Source organism: Triturus cristatus, chromosome 1_2, assembly GCF_964204655.1.
Source record: "Triturus cristatus chromosome 1_2, aTriCri1.1, whole genome shotgun sequence".
In the NCBI taxonomy this organism is placed as follows: domain Eukaryota; kingdom Metazoa; phylum Chordata; class Amphibia; order Caudata; family Salamandridae; genus Triturus; species Triturus cristatus.
Genome location: NC_140580.1, coordinates 935,661,916 through 935,681,529, shown reverse-complemented (window position 1 = coordinate 935,681,529; position 19,614 = coordinate 935,661,916). Strand labels below are relative to the sequence as shown.

The 19,614-nt window shown below is 46.9% G+C and overlaps 1 protein-coding gene and 1 pseudogene across 2 annotated transcripts in view; both read left to right on the top strand.

Annotated features, from left to right (window-relative positions):
* MTOR (mechanistic target of rapamycin kinase) overlaps positions 1-19,614 on the top strand; it is a 1,008,697-nt gene that overhangs the window by 262,118 nt on the left and 726,965 nt on the right. The window lies entirely within an intron of this gene.
* Positions 4,157-17,511, top strand: LOC146868375 (RNA demethylase ALKBH5 pseudogene; annotated as a pseudogene).

Below are 19,614 nucleotides of genomic sequence, written 5' to 3'. Positions count from 1 at the left end.
CCCCTGCTTCATGCTGGGTGGGAGATCCCCGAGTTCAAAGGCCTCGAGATACACCTGCAGCAGGAGGCGGGGGAGTGTGCCCGCAAATGCTTGATAGAACTCAGGAGGGTACCCATCACTACCTGGGGATTTAGCTCGCGGTAGGTGCTGCAGTGCGGAGAGTACCTCTCCCAGTGTAAGGGGTTTGTCGAGCTCTTTCTGTGCCGATTTAGGAATAGACCGTAGTGTCAGGTCGTGAAGGTAAGGGAGGTAAGCTGTTTCGCTGATTGCGGGGTCCGCGGCATACACTGTCTGCAAGTGAAATTTCAGGACCCGCAATAACCCCACCTCTGAGTGGACCAGAACCCCCCTGGGCTCCCACAGAGCTACGATCGCGGCAGGGACTTGGTCTCGCCGTAGAATCCAAGCCAAGAGACGACTCGATTTATCCCCTTCCCTATGAAGGCGTTGTCTGTAATGTGTGAGGGTGTATTTGTCAAGCCTGTCCCAAATGTCATGAATGCGCACCCGGATGCCATGTTCCCCTAGCCATCCCCTCTGCGTCGGGAGCCTCACAAGACTGTGCTTCTAGGAGGTGTCGCTACTTTTCCTGTTGCTCTCGTTGGAGCTGCTTACGGACCCCACATGTTAGACTCAAGCAGGCCCCTCGCACTACTGCTTTCAAGGCTTCCCATTTCGTAGCCTGCGATAAGTCAGGCTCGTCCCAATTTAAGTCAATATAGTAAGTTATGGCAGTATCAAGGTGTTGTTTCACTACCGGGTCCTCAAGTACCTCCGCCGGCAACCACCAAGTCCGGGGGCGACGAATCGGGCCCCCCCCCCCAGTCGGCCACACATGCCACAGGGGAGTGATCAGATAGGAAACGCGCCTGATGCGTCACCTCAAAGGACATAACCGTGTCTGGGTTTGCGACTAAGATCCTATCTAGCCGAATGTGAGTGTTATGAGTGGGTGAAAAGCAGGTGTGCACTTTCTGGGTTGGGTGTCTCTGGAGCCATATGTCCTGGGCCCATATATTCCCCATAACCTCTCTGAGCTTCACCGTCATCCTCGGTTTCGTGCCCTTACGGGATGGGAGCCTGTCGAGGTCGGGGTCCAGGACACAATGAAAATCCCCCACCCAGATCAGTGGGTCTTCTAGTTCCGACACCAGGACCTCCTGCAGGGTCTGAAAAAAGTCTGGATCGTCCATGTTTGGGGCATAAGTGTTCATTATAGCGATGTCTCTACCATCTAGCTTAGCTCTAAGGAGTAGATATTTCCCATGGAATTCAGCTTCCACATACTGGAGGACTAATAGGGTACCCGGGGCCACCCACACAAGGACTCCCCTGGCATAAGTAGAGAGTGAAGAGTGGAAAACCTGTCCACACCATTTCTTCGCCAATTTCTGAGCCCCTTCGTCCGTAAGGTGGGTTTCTTGGAGGCATGCTATCTAGACCTGATGTCTGCGGAGAAAGGACAGGACCCTATATCTCTTGGTACATATACTCAGCCCCCTCACATTCCAGCTTAAAAATGTAAACTCCATGGATGGTAGAGCAACCAATCACTGCGCATTCCTCGCCCTGAATAGCTACATATACCCTCTGCCCCACATGCTGTACATTCAATATATAAGAAAAACCAAGAACAACCCTCTAAGAACGCCCTCCCACGAGCAATATACTGACAACTATATATGCAGACATGTCCTTCCCATGCTGGTGCCAGGACGTGCACAGCTGCCCCATCAGCCCAACAAAGGCCAAAAACTACAGTGCAAAAAAAATTATAAAAGCCCCCGAAGTCTAACTCCCGACCCAGTCCAGCCGCCTCATGGCGTGTTTCAGTGCCCCGAACCACCCAATTTTGTGTGTGTGGTGCAATGGAGCCAGTTCGCTTGGAGGAGTCATATTATATCTAAACATGAACGTGTTCCGTCTCGGGGCCCCCCCAAGACATTAACCCATAGGTACTTTCTCAAGAAGTGCTGCCCCATAGTCCCTGTGAGGCAGTGGCCACTGGGCCACTAACATATGCCCCCCCACCTCAAAAAGAAGGGAAAAAAATGACACCAACTTCATGATGGGTCCGGAGTAGGTATGAGAGGGTCCATAACCAGTTTCTGGGACCACATGAGTGGTCGGCGGCAGAGTTTCATCAGGAATATCCGTCACAGTTCGTGGAGGAGAGTCGTCGGAGTCAGAAGATTCCACTCCCAGGGCTCCGTCATCCCCCACCGTGATCCTCTGCCACTCCGGCTGGGCATCGCCGACGGATCGATGCTCCTGGGCGGCTGTCGCAAATCAATGTCCCGCCGGAACTCCCGTGTGGGGACGCCACGCGGGACACCTCGTGGTCCGTGTCTCACCTCGGGACCGGTATGGCGCAAAGGGATTCAGCTCACTCCGGGAGGCCCCCACCGGTAGTGTGCTCCTCCCCCGCATCAGCCGGGATCTCAGGAGCAGTCGGAGACAGGACCGCTGACTTTAGTCTCCAGGCGCATCTCAGGAGGGTGTAGGACACCACGCGGCACACCTTGCACCCCGCGGCTCACTCAGGGGCCAGTACGGCGACACAGGGATATAGCGCACTCCGGGAGGTCCTCGATGACAGTGGGCGCCTCCTCCGCAGCAGCCAGGGCCTTGGGAGCAATCGGAGGGAGGATCGCTGACTTCGGTCTCCGGGCGCACCTCAGGTGGGTGTAGGCCGCATCCCCGGCCTCGCGTTATTTTGGCCCGTCTGGCAGTTGGCCACGTAGTCATAATAGCCGGTACCAGGCCGTCGATTGGGCTCAATCTCTCCGAGGGTGTCCCCACCGCTTGCAGGGTCCCAGCCGCACTCACAGAGCAGTAGTGGGTGTCCGAGGGAAGGATATTACAGGATTTTACCGGCTGGCTGGTCGGAAGCCGAAGGAGCTCACGTCCTGTCGGCCATGCTGCTTAGCCACGCCCCTATAGGTCTGACTTTAATGTACTACTGCATGTAGACACAGGCCTGCATTTGTGTGTGCAGACTTTTTTCCACTGTGTAAACTGCTGCATGGAACTGAAAGTTTGGGGAATAAAAAATAGGGCACATAGACACATAATAACAATAAAACCAGACATACTGACTTTGCCAGTGATTGTTTATTTTTCCCATGGAAAAGCACTAGGTGCATAGGGTATACCTAGGCAAGGGTCTTATTTTAGCTGTACCATGATACTGAAGCTGTACGTCAGAGATGAGGCCCAATAGATGGAACCGGTCTGGGTTTTCTTGTGTTTCCATTCAAAGGGTACAAGGCTTAATAGTTTGGACTGTATTGTTCCTATTGGACAGGACCAAAGCTGATTTGCATGCAGTTCGTCACTGTCTGAAGTGGCACTATAAACAAAAAAAATAATATGAACTGGAATGAAGCCCATAGTAATTGACAGTTGCTGACATTTATACAAGTTTTCCACACACCACTTTTTTTCTTTCCTCAATTTTCCAGCTGTGGTTACTGCAGTTGTCCTTACCATGCAGACAATTGTAGTTGTTGCCACTGCTGTAGTGACAGCTGTTGCTAGGTCGAGCCTGTAACAGCGCGCATGCGCTGTTCTGGCGAAGACTTCATGTAGGGGCTTTCGAAAACTAGCCTAAGAATTGCACACGTTCGTGCGTGTGCTTTTTGTTTTGGCCCACGCTATTGGCCTTTGCGTGCGTCTTTTCAACAAAGACAGCACGCAATTGGCCAAAGGCAGGCGCATTGCTCCGCCCATGGCCTATTGGTGTCGGTTACCCGCACGGCCGCCATGTGGTTTCAATTATCGTACCCAGACACGGGCGCGATAATTGAAACCAGATGCCTCGCTGTGGCGCGCGCGCGCACCCCTCGCGTGCTTGTTTGTATTTATTCCTGTTTATCTTTTTGCCTCCTCCCATCCGAGCTCTCTGTGTTGCTTCACCCATGTCTCTCCTGCCCCAATGTTGTTTCCGCGCTCCTTAGCTTCGCTTTGACCCCGTTGCTTCCGTTCTCTCCCTCCTACCACACTCACTTTAAAAAACCAAAACAACGTTTCTGCCCGTTTCCTTTTTCCTTTTTTTCGGTCTTGATAATGCCCTTGCGCGATCGGCGGAGCTGAGTCATGCGCGGTGGCAGCTCCCCCTGCTGCAGCCGGTTTTGAGTGATGTGAGCCCCGCAGTATGGCCACCAGTGGATACACGGACCTGAGGTAGAAGTTGCAGTCCATAGTGCCTTACCATAAAGGCCCGGAGCCGGGCTTCAAGAGGAAGCTGTCAGACGGCGAGTACAGCGATCATGAGGAGCCGCCACTGCCCCCTCTGCCGCCTCTCCACTACCGGGATGAGGAAGCACGCCGGGTGAAGCGCGGGATCCGGCAGATGCTTCTCTTCAGCCGAGAAGAGTGCGCCGGCATCGAGAGCTGCATTGCCTAGGTGATGCGCGCTGCCGTGAAGGAGCTGTACAAGGAGCACACCGTGGACCGGGCTCCATTGCGCAACAAGTATGTTTTTTCAGGGAGGGCTACACTTACGACGCAGCTGCAGAAGCACGGGCCTGGCCAGGAGCGGCTATACCCCAAGGGTGACGTTGATGAGATCCCCGCCTGGGTGCACCAGCTGGTCATCCGCAAACTGGAGCAGCACCGGGTCATCCCCGAGGGCTTCGTTAAAAGCGCCATCATCAATGATTACCAGGCCGGAGGCTGCATCATCTCTCACGTGGACCCCATCCTCATTTTCGAACAGTCCATCGCTTCCATGTCCTTCTTCAGCGACTCGGCGCTGTGCTTGCTCAGGTAAGAGAAGATAGGGTTACTGTCATGCTGTGGGTGTGAATATGCCTCCTCCGTGTATGGCGAAAGTGATGGGTAATGTCATTTTAAGTGCCAAAAGCCTAAAACATTTGTGATCATCACTATACAGCAATGCATGTCATAATGTAGTCTTTCGTTAATATCGAGCCCCCTTAAACTCGGGACCTGTAACACTTCTTAAGCAAAGCTCAAAATGTAATTATCAGTCTTCTTGGAAGATGGATAGATAGAAGGATTACAGTCCTTGAGGTAAGGTGGTATAAAGGCCCACGGCCCTGTGGTAAAGAAATATATGCTCACTATCCACAGGGGTGAAGCGTAATTCACCACTTTGATTGAGAGGAGGGGTGGGGCGGGAGTCACCCTCTGAGGGTCAGATCACCATGCTTGCTCATGGTTAATTCCCTCAAGTAAATTGGGGCTTTGGCTGATGGTTACTTGGCTTACTTATCTTGGGATGGCATGGTCATAGTTATTGGAAGGTGGGAAAGTATGACCAAGTTAATGGAAAATGTACTGTGGGGTTCACATCCACTATAGAGTCACTCCCAGTTGCTTGGTTGTCATTTCCTGCTGATAAGAATATCATTACTATTTACATATGAAACTGCATTTCATTGCTCAGTCACAGGCTGACTATCTAGAGTTGTTTGGAGTAACGCTGCGGTTTTGTTTTGCTCACACTTGCGATAGAGTGCTGAGCATTTTATAGAGCACAATAGGGCTTCGAAGACCTGCTATTACTTAAGATAATTCACCGTATGCCAGTCAGGTGGTGGCCCTATGCTAATCTGTTTGGTCACATGCGATCCGCCCCCCCACCCCTCTTCCGCTCTTCCTCCTGAGCAGCGACAGAGTAATCACAGATGGAAAGGTGTTGGAACGCTTTGTTAGTGTTTATATCTCGGATCATATGTAACTGTCACTTCACACTTTGTGTCTGTGTAATTTACAACACTTGAGACATCTTCTTTACTGCACTATTTATCACCTCTTTGAAGACGTCGCAGGCCGGTCTCTACCTCTGATATTTACAATCTAACAAGCGGTCGAGAATGCCCTTGATTGTAATGCATTAGGTCTCACACTTGCGAGAGTTTAATCTATTAGTATTGTAAATGCAATGCCTTTTATGTATGTTTTAAAACCCAAAACGTAAATAAAAGGCATTGTCATTTACAATGCCAATAGCTCAAACTTGTGTGAATGCGAGACCTATTGCATTGCAAATGCTTGTTTTTGTTGTTGGGATCACTGCTATCACACCAGTAATGGTGTCTGTTGTCCTGAAAGCTGTTTTTTGATAGAGATTTTTAAATGCAGATTCCTCACCTTTTGAAAACCCCCCCAGGCATCAGACTGGATCCGGAAAATCTTCAACAATATCCTTGCATGCCAGCAGGTGGCACCGGCGGCTCCGCACCAATGCAATGTTGTTCCGCAGCAGAAGTGGCGTCCTGTGCCCTATATAGGCACCACCTATGCGTGCTGACATCAATTCCTTTCTTTCCACCCCAAAAGATTCGGATCCAGAGCTACCCCTAGTCCGTTTAAGACTGTGCTTTTTTTAAGGTTATTGTTTTTTTTATTTTCCAGACTTTTTAGGTCTCGCCTAGCGACGCGGTGCATGCGTTGCTCGCCTTGGCGAGATCTGTTGTTGTCGGTTTGTTGGCGGAAGGGGGACAGGACATGTGCACACGTGTGGAAGACAGGACATGTGCACGCGTACGTCTAACGGCTTAGCAGAAGACACAGCAGATGTGCGCATACGGGTTACAGCATATGTGCACGCGTACGGCTCTGCTCGGTTGCTCCCTCTCTCCTTCCGTGTCTGCGCGCACGCAGGACGAAACATATGCTCGCGCTCTGCCTTTGCTTGCGTTGTTAAACTCCTGGTCGCTCGCTCCGTTTTTGTCTTTAGGGTACGGCTCTGCTCGGTTGCTCCGTCTCTCCTTCCGTGTCTGCGCGCACGCAGGACAAAACATATGCACGCGCTCTGCCTCTGCTTGCGTTGTTAAATTCCTGGTCGCTCGCTCCCTTTCTGTCTTTATCAAGTCCCCCGTGTTCGATTCTATGACGCATGTTATTTACTTTTGCTTTTCTTTACTTTTGCCTCCTCAACACACAATAGTGCCGTACTCTCTTCTGCCACCTATCCTTATGTTCTTGCCTCGCCGTGCCTGTCCCTCTGCCCCGCACTCTGTCCTGCCACCTATCCTCATGTTCTTGCATTGCCTTGCCTGTTAATTTGCTCACGCCTACCACAAGGTCAATTGGTAGGGAGCTTTCAGTATTGCCAACAGGTGCCACCAGCTCATCAGTCCCTTCAACCATTTCATGGATGCGACTGTGGTATCCACAGGTCTTGTGGACAACATCGGCAGCGTGCACCCTGTCGGTCGTACCTCCAGGTCCTGCAGCTTCTAAATCTTTTTTGCGTGTCCTTAGCAACACACAGCCACACAGTTGGATGCAGGATCCAGCTCTTTCTGCCAGGGTGGCAAGCCATTGCCTTTTATAAACAAATATTGCAGATCTTCCTGCCAAGTTCGGCATTACCACTTGAAACCACACCGCCTTTCTCACCTTCTTCAGAACGACTGATGGAGGACCATCTGTCCCTTTCTTGGCAGGGCGTGCATGCTGTTTTGGCCAAGGGGGCCATAGAGAGAGTGCCGGCACTAGAAGTAGACTGTGGTTGCTATTCCTGCTACTTTCTGGTGCTGAAAAATTAGAGAGGCCTCTGCCCTCTCAATGCCGTCTTCACATTTGCCCATGTCTTGTCTGCTCTTGACACTGGAGACTCGATGGTAGCTCTGGACCTACAGGATGCTTACTTTTGCATCTCTGTCCTGCAGGCCCTTGACTGATACCTGCGGTTCACAGTCGGCCAGCAGCATTTCCAGTTCACTGTGCTCCCCTTTGGCCTCACCAGATGGCGGTGGTCACAGCTCACACTTGTTAATGGGGGGTTCCAATATTTCCCTATCTCGACGACAGGCTACTGAAGGCAGGCTTAACATGAGCAGTCATTACCTACATCTAGACTACAGCGAACCTCCTAACATCATTATAGTTCACTATAAATAGACTGAAGTCAATCCGGAGTCTTTCACAGAAACTCCCTTTCATCGGATCAATTCCAGACACAGTGCAGTTTCTCACCTAACCTCCCACCCCCAGGGGAGCCTCTCTGACCAAGTCCAGATTTCAGAGGAGAAAATTAAAGATCTGCAGTAGTGGCTGCTAGACCACTATGGGGTCAGTGGCAGACCCTTCTCCTTACCTCACCCAGAGCTGACCGTGGTGACCGACGCCTTGATTCTTGAGTCTCCACCAGAATGAGTACTACCGAAGGTAAGTAACTTGTTAGTTTCTGCTGTGGTCTGTGCTGTAGTGGTAGATGTGATTGCTGCTATAATCTTGGGGGTGGCTGTGCGTCAGCATCACCAGGAGCGCCTGGTGCATCATTTGTGTCAGGTAGTTGTGTAGAGCAACTGCAGGGTCTACATTTTTACCCCCCTTACCTATGCCAAAATACAATGCAAAATATAAAACTGCTAAAAACAACATGGAAATCCTCTCTGCATTCTCTTTTTTTTTGTTTATCTGTTGTACTGTTGCTATCCTGATACAATGCTTGTAGGAATGTAGCATTGAAGTATTTATTGATGGAGAATTGGTTATCATATGCACTATTAATTTTTCAATTGCCAGGTATTTAATATCTGTTGAGTAGTCCACTTAAACTTTCTTACTGGCCTCTTCACTTCTGAGTTAAACTCGTTTCTCACTAACCACCCATTTCTTTGTTCAGCCACCCTCTACTCTGTGTACCACATGTCCTCCTACTCTTTACCCATCTTTTTGTGTTTTACTGCTGTCCTACTCTTTTCGCACCCATCTTGCCTTCCTTCCTTAGTATTCTTTCAGTGTAAAATTCGGTATCATTCTATTGCCTTGTTTCTACTCGAAGGTTCTCCTTGGTTTTTATCCTTTCGTCTATGCATTCTCTCATTCCCTTCTTTCTCTTACGTTACCTCACGCTTTTCATGCTTTCCCTCCTTTCTCTGTCCTTATAGTCTCAAATCTGTAATTCATCTGTTTTGCCATGAAGCTACAAATCTGTAATTTGTCTTTCTCCGTTAGCAGCCTTTTCACTTCTGTTATGCATCCTGCTTTATTCCACATGTGGTTCAGTCCTTGCTCTTAGCATTTTATACTCCTAATTTTGTAATTTCGACTGCAGAGACCGTTAATGAATCATTATTAATGTTTTTATGCATTTTACTAGAGTGGTTTCCTGGTGATTTCCGTGTAAATGGCTTACCATGGTACTCCATGTTGCTGTACTTGTACATGGTGCTGAAATTAGCCCGGTGGGCGGCACTTAATAAACATATGAAAGGAATAAAATAAATGCATTTGTGAAACTTTGACTCTTTGATGCTACAAATGTATTATTTGTTTGTGAATTATTTACCTGTAAAGCTTCTCATATACTTGTTACCTCATGACTGTTTGAAATTATGAAATGTATATTTGTTATAGTTTATCAACTGTCTCTGTGTACTTCTTTTCTATAATCTATATTGTACTAGGATTTGAAACTTTATGGTTTTATAAGAATTCCGGATAAACTAGAATTGGTTGATTTTCTTTTTTCTCCATGTAATACTATTAGAAGAGATCTGTGTGTATTTATGTTCTCATAGTCTCAGGTTTTATGTACATATAAGTAATATTGACCTGCTAGTATGTCCAAACCTTTTGTTTTACCTTGTCCCTTAGCTCTGCAGGACCCGTGCTTGTTACCCGTGGTTCCTGTCTTCTATATGAGACTCTGTTGCTATCTGTTGCTCATTCACTGTCTGTCCTTCCTGTTGTTCCTGGATCCTTAGCTGCCTGTGACTGCTGGTTTCTTTGTTTACAATAACAATTTTGTTTCTGCCTTGTCCGTTACTCTCTTTACACTCTTGTTACTGCCACTCGTTCTCTGTTATGTTCTGTTTTTGTCCCTGGGTCCCTCGCGCTCTGCAACCCCCTATATCCCTGTTTCCTTTCCTCTTCTGTTCTACACAATACCCATGTAGGTCAGTGCAATAGCATTCTTTGCTAAGTGATGAGTTTCAGCCAATTTCTATGTGTAGGGCACACTTTCCTATTTTTAGTCATAGATTTGTCAGTGAGGTTATAAAAATGTTTTGGTAGCCAAGTATATAGTATACAAGTGTATCAAAAGATAAGTAGTTCTGGCTGCCCTCTCTAATTGCAACACAATTGAAAGAATTTGTAATTTGGCCTTTACATAATTTTCCAAAATGACAACAATTTTCAAATCCTCATCACAGAACGTCAAAAGAATTTAGACATGCCCTGTGTTCAGCAAGGTTCCAATTGAATCCCTTGATCAACAATGAAGGAGTACCCTGAAGGCTGTGTAGTTAGTACACAAAAAAAGGTTATATTTTATGTTTGGGCCCCAGACAAACGGAGGAGTATTTTCTTTTTTCCCCCTCATGTTTTAGACTGAAATGAGATTTATGAAAATAATCTTCTATTGCTGCTTTCCAGCAGGCATATATGATCTTAGGTTCTGTTGTGAAAAGGATCTAAGATGTCGTTCATTGTTCTTCTTGCATTGCTCAGGAGTTGGTTTGGATGCGTCCTCATGACACAAATTAAAACATAGGCAGTACATATAAATCTCCATTCGTCTTCCTCCTCTCATGTAAGATGCAGTTGAATAGGACGCCTTCTGAACTGGTCTCCGTGGTATTGTCTGATCCCCCCTTTGAACCTATACCAGTAATAGAAAATCTTCAACCGAAGCCTGAGTTGAGTTTTCCTTCTGCACAGGTAGAAGCATTTCAATTTCATTTGATACGGAAAATAGTTTCTTGTTAGAACCCGGACCGAAATATCACATTGTATGCTAAAACGAAGACATGGAAAAATCACACAATTGCAATGAAAGGAAAACAAATTAAAAACCTTGAATTAAAAGAATTGAAAATGCATCAAAAAGAGATGCATAACACATAGATCAGTAGATAAAAGCCTGCCAATGAGCTGTCTTGGTCAAAGGTTCATGGTTGTGGGAGAGTGTAGGAAACTGTAATTTTGTTGCAGCTGTCCCAGCCCCCACCTTTTGCCCCATTTTTGACTACTAGTTGCTGGTTTTCAACTCGGTCAGTGCACTTAGGCCTGCTAACCAGACCTCAGGGCCTAAAAGTCCCTAGTAAATGGTTTCCCTAGTACCTAGGGCATGGGTACTAAAGAGGATCCCTAAGGGTTGCTGAATGTTTTATGCCACCCTAAGGAGCCCACACACAAATTGCATGCAGGCTGCCATTGTAGACTACGTGTCATGGTGCAAACCATGAGTGAAAATACGACATGGCAGCCTCACTGTGTCCCAAGCCATAGTCACTGCATGTAATATATCTCAGTCACACCTACAGCAGGCCATGTAGCCTTAAGGCAGGGTGTATTATATCACATGTGAGGGTATATCTGCATGAGGAGATATGCCCCTGTGTTGTCTAGTTCAATTACTAGATGGTACAAGTGAACAGGGAAGCCATCTTAAGTATATGTACTGGGCACTTGATATTATGAGTTCCCCAGCTACATAACGGCTTCACTGAAAGTACTGGGGGTTGGTATGAAAACACCTTGTCTTAATAAGTCTGTGCTGATGCCAGTACTAAATTTATTATGACATGCACCCAGAGGCACCCTAGAAGTGCCCGTGAAACCTTAATAGTCTTCTAGTGTGCTGGCTGACTTAAACCTTCTAACCTTTCTCCACGGATGCGTTTCTGACCTCATGCAGGTGAGAGCCCACACTCTCAGGAGGTCCGGAATAATGCCTGCTATGGCCGGAGGTATTATCACCTCCACCAGCAGGATGGCTAGTGAATCTGCATACGAAGGCCAGAAACTTCAAAACCTCTGCTGCTTTTGTTATGAGACCCCAGCTTCCCACAGACCTGGGCGATACCACCCCCTGCCCTGAGGCCTATTTGGCCCTAGGACAGGCGGAAAATTAGGTAGTCAGGAGGCGTGTTTATTTTCAGGCTAGTTCCACCCCTAAGGTGGGCTGCCTGAAGTGAACACAGAAAGAAGGGATCCACCATCTTGTTTTTGGTGGAGTTAGTAACTCTGGGACAGGGTTATGCCAACTCCCCACAGGAAGTAGTCCTATAGGGGGTGTAGTGACACCAAGGGTAAGTAGCCCATTGGCCACTACCCTTCACGGCCCAAAATTCAGTGTTTAGGTGGTCCCTGGCACCAGGAAAGCAGATCAAGTCAAGACTTTGACTACTGTGAACCGAGGAAGGACTTACAGAGTGATGAACAGAGAACCTCCACAAAAGATTGCACCAAACCCTGCCAGACTGCTTGTAATCCGCCAATGCCGACTTCACACAGAGTGGGACTCCTTCTCCAAACCCTTGGAGGACCGTCCAGCACCTCAACAACCAGGAAACATCTCTCTTGGAGTGGAGGAGCCACTTCCCTGCACCAGCAGGCACCCTCTGTAGCTGCCCGGTCCAGTGTTCTGTTGACCCCCTGGCCCACCGAGGGAGCAGAACCCCAGCAAAAGGTGTTCATGCTCCAGGAGGTCAGATTGGTCTCCCCGTCAAGTTTGGAGGCTCAGGACCCCCAGGAGCCACTCTCCACTAATACCCTGGGCGCCCAAGTAGTTTAGGGAACCAAGGCTTGTTGCATGTCCAGTCCAGATACCACCAACGCCAACACCGACCTTCCGACTAGGGACATCAGGATCCACAAGGCCAGTACCGAGTGTGGCCCTGCTGCCCTGTTTTGCCCCCCTTCACCAGGTCCTCGATGCACAGTGAGGGCCTCTGAAAGTGCTACTCTGCCGTACAAAGCACATGTGCACCCGAGCCCCTCAGCCGAGTCCAACAGTGTCCTTGTGCCCCATAGACCCCCTTGAGCTGAGCTTCCCTTTCGGTTCGCCCGGACTGGTCCCGCAGTCCCCGCTTGCAGCCTCTTTCTTACAGGTGCTTTCTCCCTTTGACTTACACATGTAGTGTTCGAGTCTACTACCGTGACCCACACCTATTCACCTGGACACCCCTGGGCAGGAGAAATTGAACTGCTGGTGGTTTCTTGAACCTTGGCCCCTACTTACCTTAAGTCCAGATGAACAGTCCTGTAAGTCGTTTGCGAGTGACCCTATGCAGTGAATGTCTCTCTTATAGGATAACATTACCACGTTCGAGGCTCATGCCTCAAATCTAACAGCTGTAATTTTCTACTATAAAATGTTAAAACGTCAAAAGTACTTACCCGATTACGAAGATCTTGGTGTCTAAAATTATGTAAAAAATTTATTTTTCTATATTGGTCTCTAGTTTCTTCTTGAGTGTGTGCTTCATTTATTGACTCTGTGTGTACAACAAATGCTTAACACTACCCTCCGATAAGCCTAAACTGCTCGCCCATACTACCAAAAAAGAGAGCATTTGAGATTGTTAATTTAAGCCCTGTAAGCCAATAAAGGTCGTATGGACTTTATACATAGTGTACCTCATTTTGGTATACTACATAAAAAGCCAGCTTCCTTTAGAGAGGTTGTGCTGTTTAAAACAGGACCTTTGCTATGAGTGAGTGTTTCCTAAAATATTTTCTGTGCCTCGTAGAATGTAGAAGCTTCAGCAAGATCAAATTCAGAAGAAGCCCTTGTTTTAGCAACCAATGTGGAGTTTTTGCCTTCTCTTAAGGTTATGGATTTGTGGGGGCCAAGGCCTGTAGCCTTAGATGGAACACCTGAATTGTTTGGTCCACAGGGCAATAGGCTTTGTTGGCCCTCCTGTGCAAGGTTCAGCCATCATCCACCTCCTGGCATTCTCCAGATGTATGTTTGTTATAGAAACCTCTTCATCATACCTTGTCCTTATCCAAACGTGCACTTTGGATCATGCTGTGGTAGTGTATTGTTACACCATGCCTAAGCTGTTTTTTGTCTTTATCCCAGACCCTGGCACACCCTTTGTAGCTGCTACAGCACTTGTAGGGTGTTCTGCAACCCCAGTTCAAGGCCATAGCAACACATTCTGGGCTTTGTAGCATCTGTAGCTTCTAATGCACCTGACCCTGTCCATTCCAGAAGGTTGGACTGCCACTCTGTAAAACAAAGGTTATGGTACTTTTGAAGTTAGGCCCTTGAGTCCCTTCAGTGTTGTTCCCTTGAGTCCCTTCAGTGTTGTTCCCTTGTGGCTTTGGAATAATCTTAAGTTTGTGAGCCTCATCCAACACCTGAGACCTTAGCTGGTCAGGCATCATCAACAAATGCCAATGCCTTCCATACGGCTTGCCAAGACAGGGAAACTAAGAGCATGATTAAGAGTGTGACCAACAGGGTACTCTTTCAGAAATGTGACAGAGTACTCTGCGTGCCAAACCGTAGGTCTGTATGCTTCATTTCGAGACAGGTAGACCTTACATTTTCTGTTGACCGTGTCCCCATTGGCTCCATGGACAGAAAGCTTCCTTGAACGGCCCAATGGAGATGGGGTTGTCAGGACAGACTCAACACTCCCCACCCTACTTTTTCTCTCCGTCACTGCCAGGAAAACCTGAATTTGACTTAAGCTAGTCTGTCGAGATGGTGGAGGTAATGTTGACCACCACTCGGACAAACGTATGAGTACTGTCAACCCATAAATTAAGCCCTAAAACACTATATTATATGAATAGGAAGGTTCTCACTTCGGAGTCTATCATTTCATGCTATCTCAATGTAAACTTTGTTTTCTCACACCCTGTTGGGACGGGAATGCATGGTAAATGGGTTTGAGCCCCTGGCCTGAGTGGCTAACTTCATGTGAAACTGGTATCCTGACTTTTTGTTAGGCCCTTTTGTCTTGCTAATCTAGCTTGTGTTTAGAGATCTACGCCTGTCCCTGGTAATGCAAGGTTCAGATCCTGTTCTATGACCAGGAGGGGCACAGAAAGCATACCCTCACAGTGGGAATAGCACTACTGTCCATGGTCAGGGTGTTTTAGTGAATCATTAGTTTGATCAGACCCTTTTCCCCCGCTAAGGAGAGTAGAGTCTATTCACTCCTCTTATGTACATTTTTGCTGTCATGTGACCTCCCAGTACCTTAAGCTGACATTCTGTGTCCATGGAGTGTGTAGCACATGTATGATAGAAGGACTATGTGTGTTGTATGAGTCTTAGCACTAGCAGTAGAACCAGTTTTATCAATTTTGGATGCCCCTGGTTTAGCATGGCACAAGAGGGAGGATGAGCACATCTTCTGCCTGCAGTGTAGTGTATCACCTGTGTTTCAGCACTGGAGGGTGGAGCTCGCACTGAAGTGAAGGAGAATGAAGCAAGTTTTCTCTTTACAAATCAATGATGACCTTGTTAGCAGAGGACTGCTAAAATGTTCTTTCTGAGCACTGCCATTTGATATATGGTATGGGTGAGAGATGGGACTGCAGTTTCTGCTTTTCACTGTGAGGATGTTTCTAGACCATCATTGCCCTATCATCAGTCTCTGATTGCTGCTCCAGGAAGATTGACAGGTGCAGAGTTCTTACTCTACATTGTGCTCTTGTTTTGGCATATTCTGCTAAGGGCCAAAATTGCTTCCTGCTATGAGAAATACCACCTTTCACAAATGCTGTGTCTAAGGAAAAGCCATTATAGAAAATGTTTTAAAATAACCTACCAAAACCGGTTCTGAAGCCTTAGACAGCTGGTCCACATCTCCTGTCTGAAAAATGTGCATAGAGGTAGGATCCAGACCTCCCTACTTTGGTCCAGTTCCAGGTTCTTCATCTTGACCAAGGAATGGAGTGCTCCACAGATTACTCAAAGAGTTTCTGTGGACCACGTATTGGACTTGCCTGACAGCTAACCTCCCAGAGGTAAGAAGCAATCATCCAAAGTCTTCACTTTCTGCTGGGAGAGCTGAGGGTCTGCCTAAGTGCCTAGACACTTGCATGCCTACCTGCTGAGCTAGAGAAGGCATGTGCTTGACCCTGCAAGAGGAGAGACTGTCCAGGAAGAAAAGACCCACTTAAAGAAAACTGACTGCAACAGAGAATGAAGCCAGGAGCACCCTATGCTGTGAGGGGGTCCCCCGGTATTTTTGAGCAGTTCCTAAGTGAACTGCTCCAAGACTATTCAAGAACAAGAGCCAATGTGTGCCAACCGGCAATCTGCCTTGGGCGTCAAAGGTTTGTGCTACCACTGTTGACGTCAGGAAGGAGAGCCATGTCTCTGCTGAAGCAGAAACCTCTGATCGGCCCAGAGGCCACAACTGTAGACGAGACACCATCATGGACAATTGAGCTTGGAAGCTGCAGCTGATGTACTTCAGCACATGTCTGCAGCTGGCCAGGCAAGCCACCACTACCAAAGACAAGTGCCGCTGTAGAGACCTGCCACACGGACTCCATACAGCGGGCCCTGTTCCAATGCAGTCGCTGCAATGGCCCCAACCAAACTAAAGCTGCTACTGAAAACTACTACATCAAGCAGAAGGTAAAAGTGGATCTTAGCCTGCAACCAGATCAAGGGACTAGAACACAAAATAATCTGTTGTGTTGACTTAAGACGTTTCCCCATGTAAACACAAGGGCAAGACGCCTGTGATCTTTGGAGTAATTTGAGGTAATCTGTGCCCATTTAATGCCTATAGTATACTGGGAACAGAATGCATTAAAGATGCCCTATAGCAGGGAGAGGGAGCCCTGGGTGGAGAGTGTAGAATTGACTTCCTAAGCGAGTAGCTCGTGAGCTACTGGTAGCTGTCCTGCTACCGCTAAGTAGCTCTCCAGTATGCAACCCTGCTTATTAAATTAGAAGATTTTTCTAGGTTTAATCAGTTCCGCATTCCACATTGACAAAAGACTTTTTACATTGCTGATGACTACCATGCCTGATGCACTGATGTGATCACTGCAGGTAATCATGCCTATGTTGGCTGCTTATTCAATCTTGTGATTACTATAAAAGCGCTGGTGATATAGCTATTACTATAAAAGCGCTGGTGATATTAGTAACTCAAGATGATGTTCATTGAACATAAGTAGCTCTTATTACAGAAATGGTTGGAGACCCCTAGGCTAGACCATCCTGGAATCTTCCTGGTGGTGAACCACCAGGCGGGACCTTAGAATGCCAGGGCTGGCACAGCCTCGTCTACACCTAGTGGATCATGAATGGCAGTTACAATCGTAGGTGGTGCAAGGTCTGTTCCACGAATGGGGAGAACATTGGCTCAATCTCCTCGCTACAGCTGAGTATGGGCAATGTCAGCAGATCTATGTGTTGCAGTTCCTAAGGCATCTCTTTCTTGGAGATGTGTTCCACCTATGGTGGGACTCTAGGCTCCTTTATGCCTTCCCACTGATATTTCTCCTGCCCCAAGTTCTAAAGAAGATCAGGACCTATCGGGCCCAGGTCATCCTAGTGCCTCCGGTTTGGGCACGGCGCCTATGTTATCCCGTGTTCCTGGGCATGATCATCTGTCCTGCGATCAGGCTGCACCTTCGAGAAGGTCTGCTGAAGCAGCAACAAGGCAGGATCTTGAACCAGGCACTTCACAATCGCCACCTTCGTATATGGAGATTGAGCAGCGGAAGATAAACCTCTTCATCCTTCCGGAGGTGGTTGATGTCATTTTGGCAGCCAGGCATCCCTCTACAAAAACTGTATTCGCCTGTCGTTGAGATAAATTTGTGGTTTTGTGCGATACACGACAGATAGACTCCTATCCATGGCAGGTTAGCTGGCGTTTTGTTCGGCCTTCTTACGATTGCCACACCAGCCCTCATCATCTCATGCTGGAGTATGCATCAAATTCTGCTATTTATTGGCAAAGCCACGTAAGGGTTAAGAGCTCATTCTACCAGAGGCAAGGCTCCTACCAATGTGTTGGCACATGGAGTGCCTGTCCTGGACATTGGTTAGGCAGCAACATGGGCGTTCCCACTATACGTTCACAAAGCAATACTGCCTGTATTGCGAGGTTCGCTGAGAAGGGCCTTTCGCTCTCTCGGTCCTGCATGACTTTTTGGTTTGACCCAATTCACAGACCCACCTGCGAATAGGTATTGCTCTGGTATCTATTCAAAAGTTGGGGAATATGCGGTTAGGAGTCTCTATCAGGAGAAGAAGCTGCTTACCTTTAGTCATGGTCTTTTTGAAAGAGACTATGTCTGACTGTAGTTTCCTCACTGATCCACTCATCTTCCCCATTATGTGAGTTGGATTCTGACAATTAAAAATATCCCAAGCCTAGAAATCTGCACACTGGTAGACGTTAATCTGCTTTTTTGGTCTCTGCACCTGACTGCCTTAAAAGCAACTGATGTCAGCGCGCAGCGGTGGTGCCGATATTGGCTCGCCACATCATTTCTGGAGTGGAACCGGGTCACCTGATGGCACACAGAGGTTCTGTTCAAAAGTATATGTATGTGTATATATATATATATATATATATTCTGTCAAATTCTTCTTACATCTTAGAAGAAAAACGAAGCCTTGTGCGGTTCCTTAATTCTTTTATTCAGCCACTTTGCCAAACGCATTTCGAGTGCAACGCACTCTTGTTCACTGACAATGGAAACTGTAGCGAGTGGTCATTTTACATTATTTCCCACGTGATTTAACTAAACTACAATTTAAGTGCATATGAAGAAAGACTTGTAGTTTTTTCGTTATTTCATTACTTTAAGCATGCAGCGCGAGACATTGAACAAACGCTTTAGTTAATATTCATATTAATACTGAATAAAACATGCGTAGAGCAATACTGTATACATTTAAGGAGACTCTTAAATAAATATATATATAGTCAATTATCTCTTTTAAATATTATAAATATTTTAAATATTTTCTTTGATTCGTCATTCTAGCCCAAGTGGGCTGACTCTAGCAGAACTTTGCCTCTCTTTGCTGCTCATCGTTATTGCCCCAGTGGGCATACCACACTCACTAATGCAATTCAATTCATTCCACAAGTCTAAAATTATCATAATTCCCAACTTTAAAAACGATAAAAGCAAAATATCTCAATATTCAAACTAGATGAGTATACAAATCTTCTTCTATTTTCAGGCCATCTGGTTGTTTAGAGTTCAACTCCACTATATACCGTGACTCCAATTTTCTCAATCTTTTTTCACGATTCCCACCTCTTAGATTTTTTTCAATAGCATCAATCACAAAGTAAGTTAACCCTTTCACATCCTTGTTATGGAATTTCTCAAAGTGTCTGGCGACCGGATATGTCCGGTCACCATTCATTATAGCCCTGAGGTGCTGAAGAATTCGCTTATGCACCTCTAAGATTGTGCTGCCCACGTACTGCAGGCCACAAGGGCACTGGGGCACGTAGATAGCATAATCTGTTTTACAGGTGAATTTGCCTCTGATTTTCTGCAGATTTTTGCTAAAACCTGGCTTGTACCTTTCTGTATTGACGCCATGTGTACAAGCCTTACATTTAGGGCATTTCACAAACCCTTGGCGCCTTGTAAGCCAAGTGGTCTTCTGCTGTGGCTTTCTCAGTGTGTTCTTCACCCGGGATTGTTTAAAGGATTTTACTCTGCGAAATGTGATCTGAGGCCTCCGGGGAATCATTTTACCTAAAATTGGATCATTTTTTATCAGATGCCAGTGTTTATTACAAATGTTCCTTAATTTATCATGCTGAATGCTATAGGATGTTATAAATCTACAATCCTTGTTAGTTTCTTTTACATTCTTTTTGTTTACCACTTTTTTACTGAATAAGATTTCTTCTCTTTTTCTTTCGTTAGTTCTGCGCA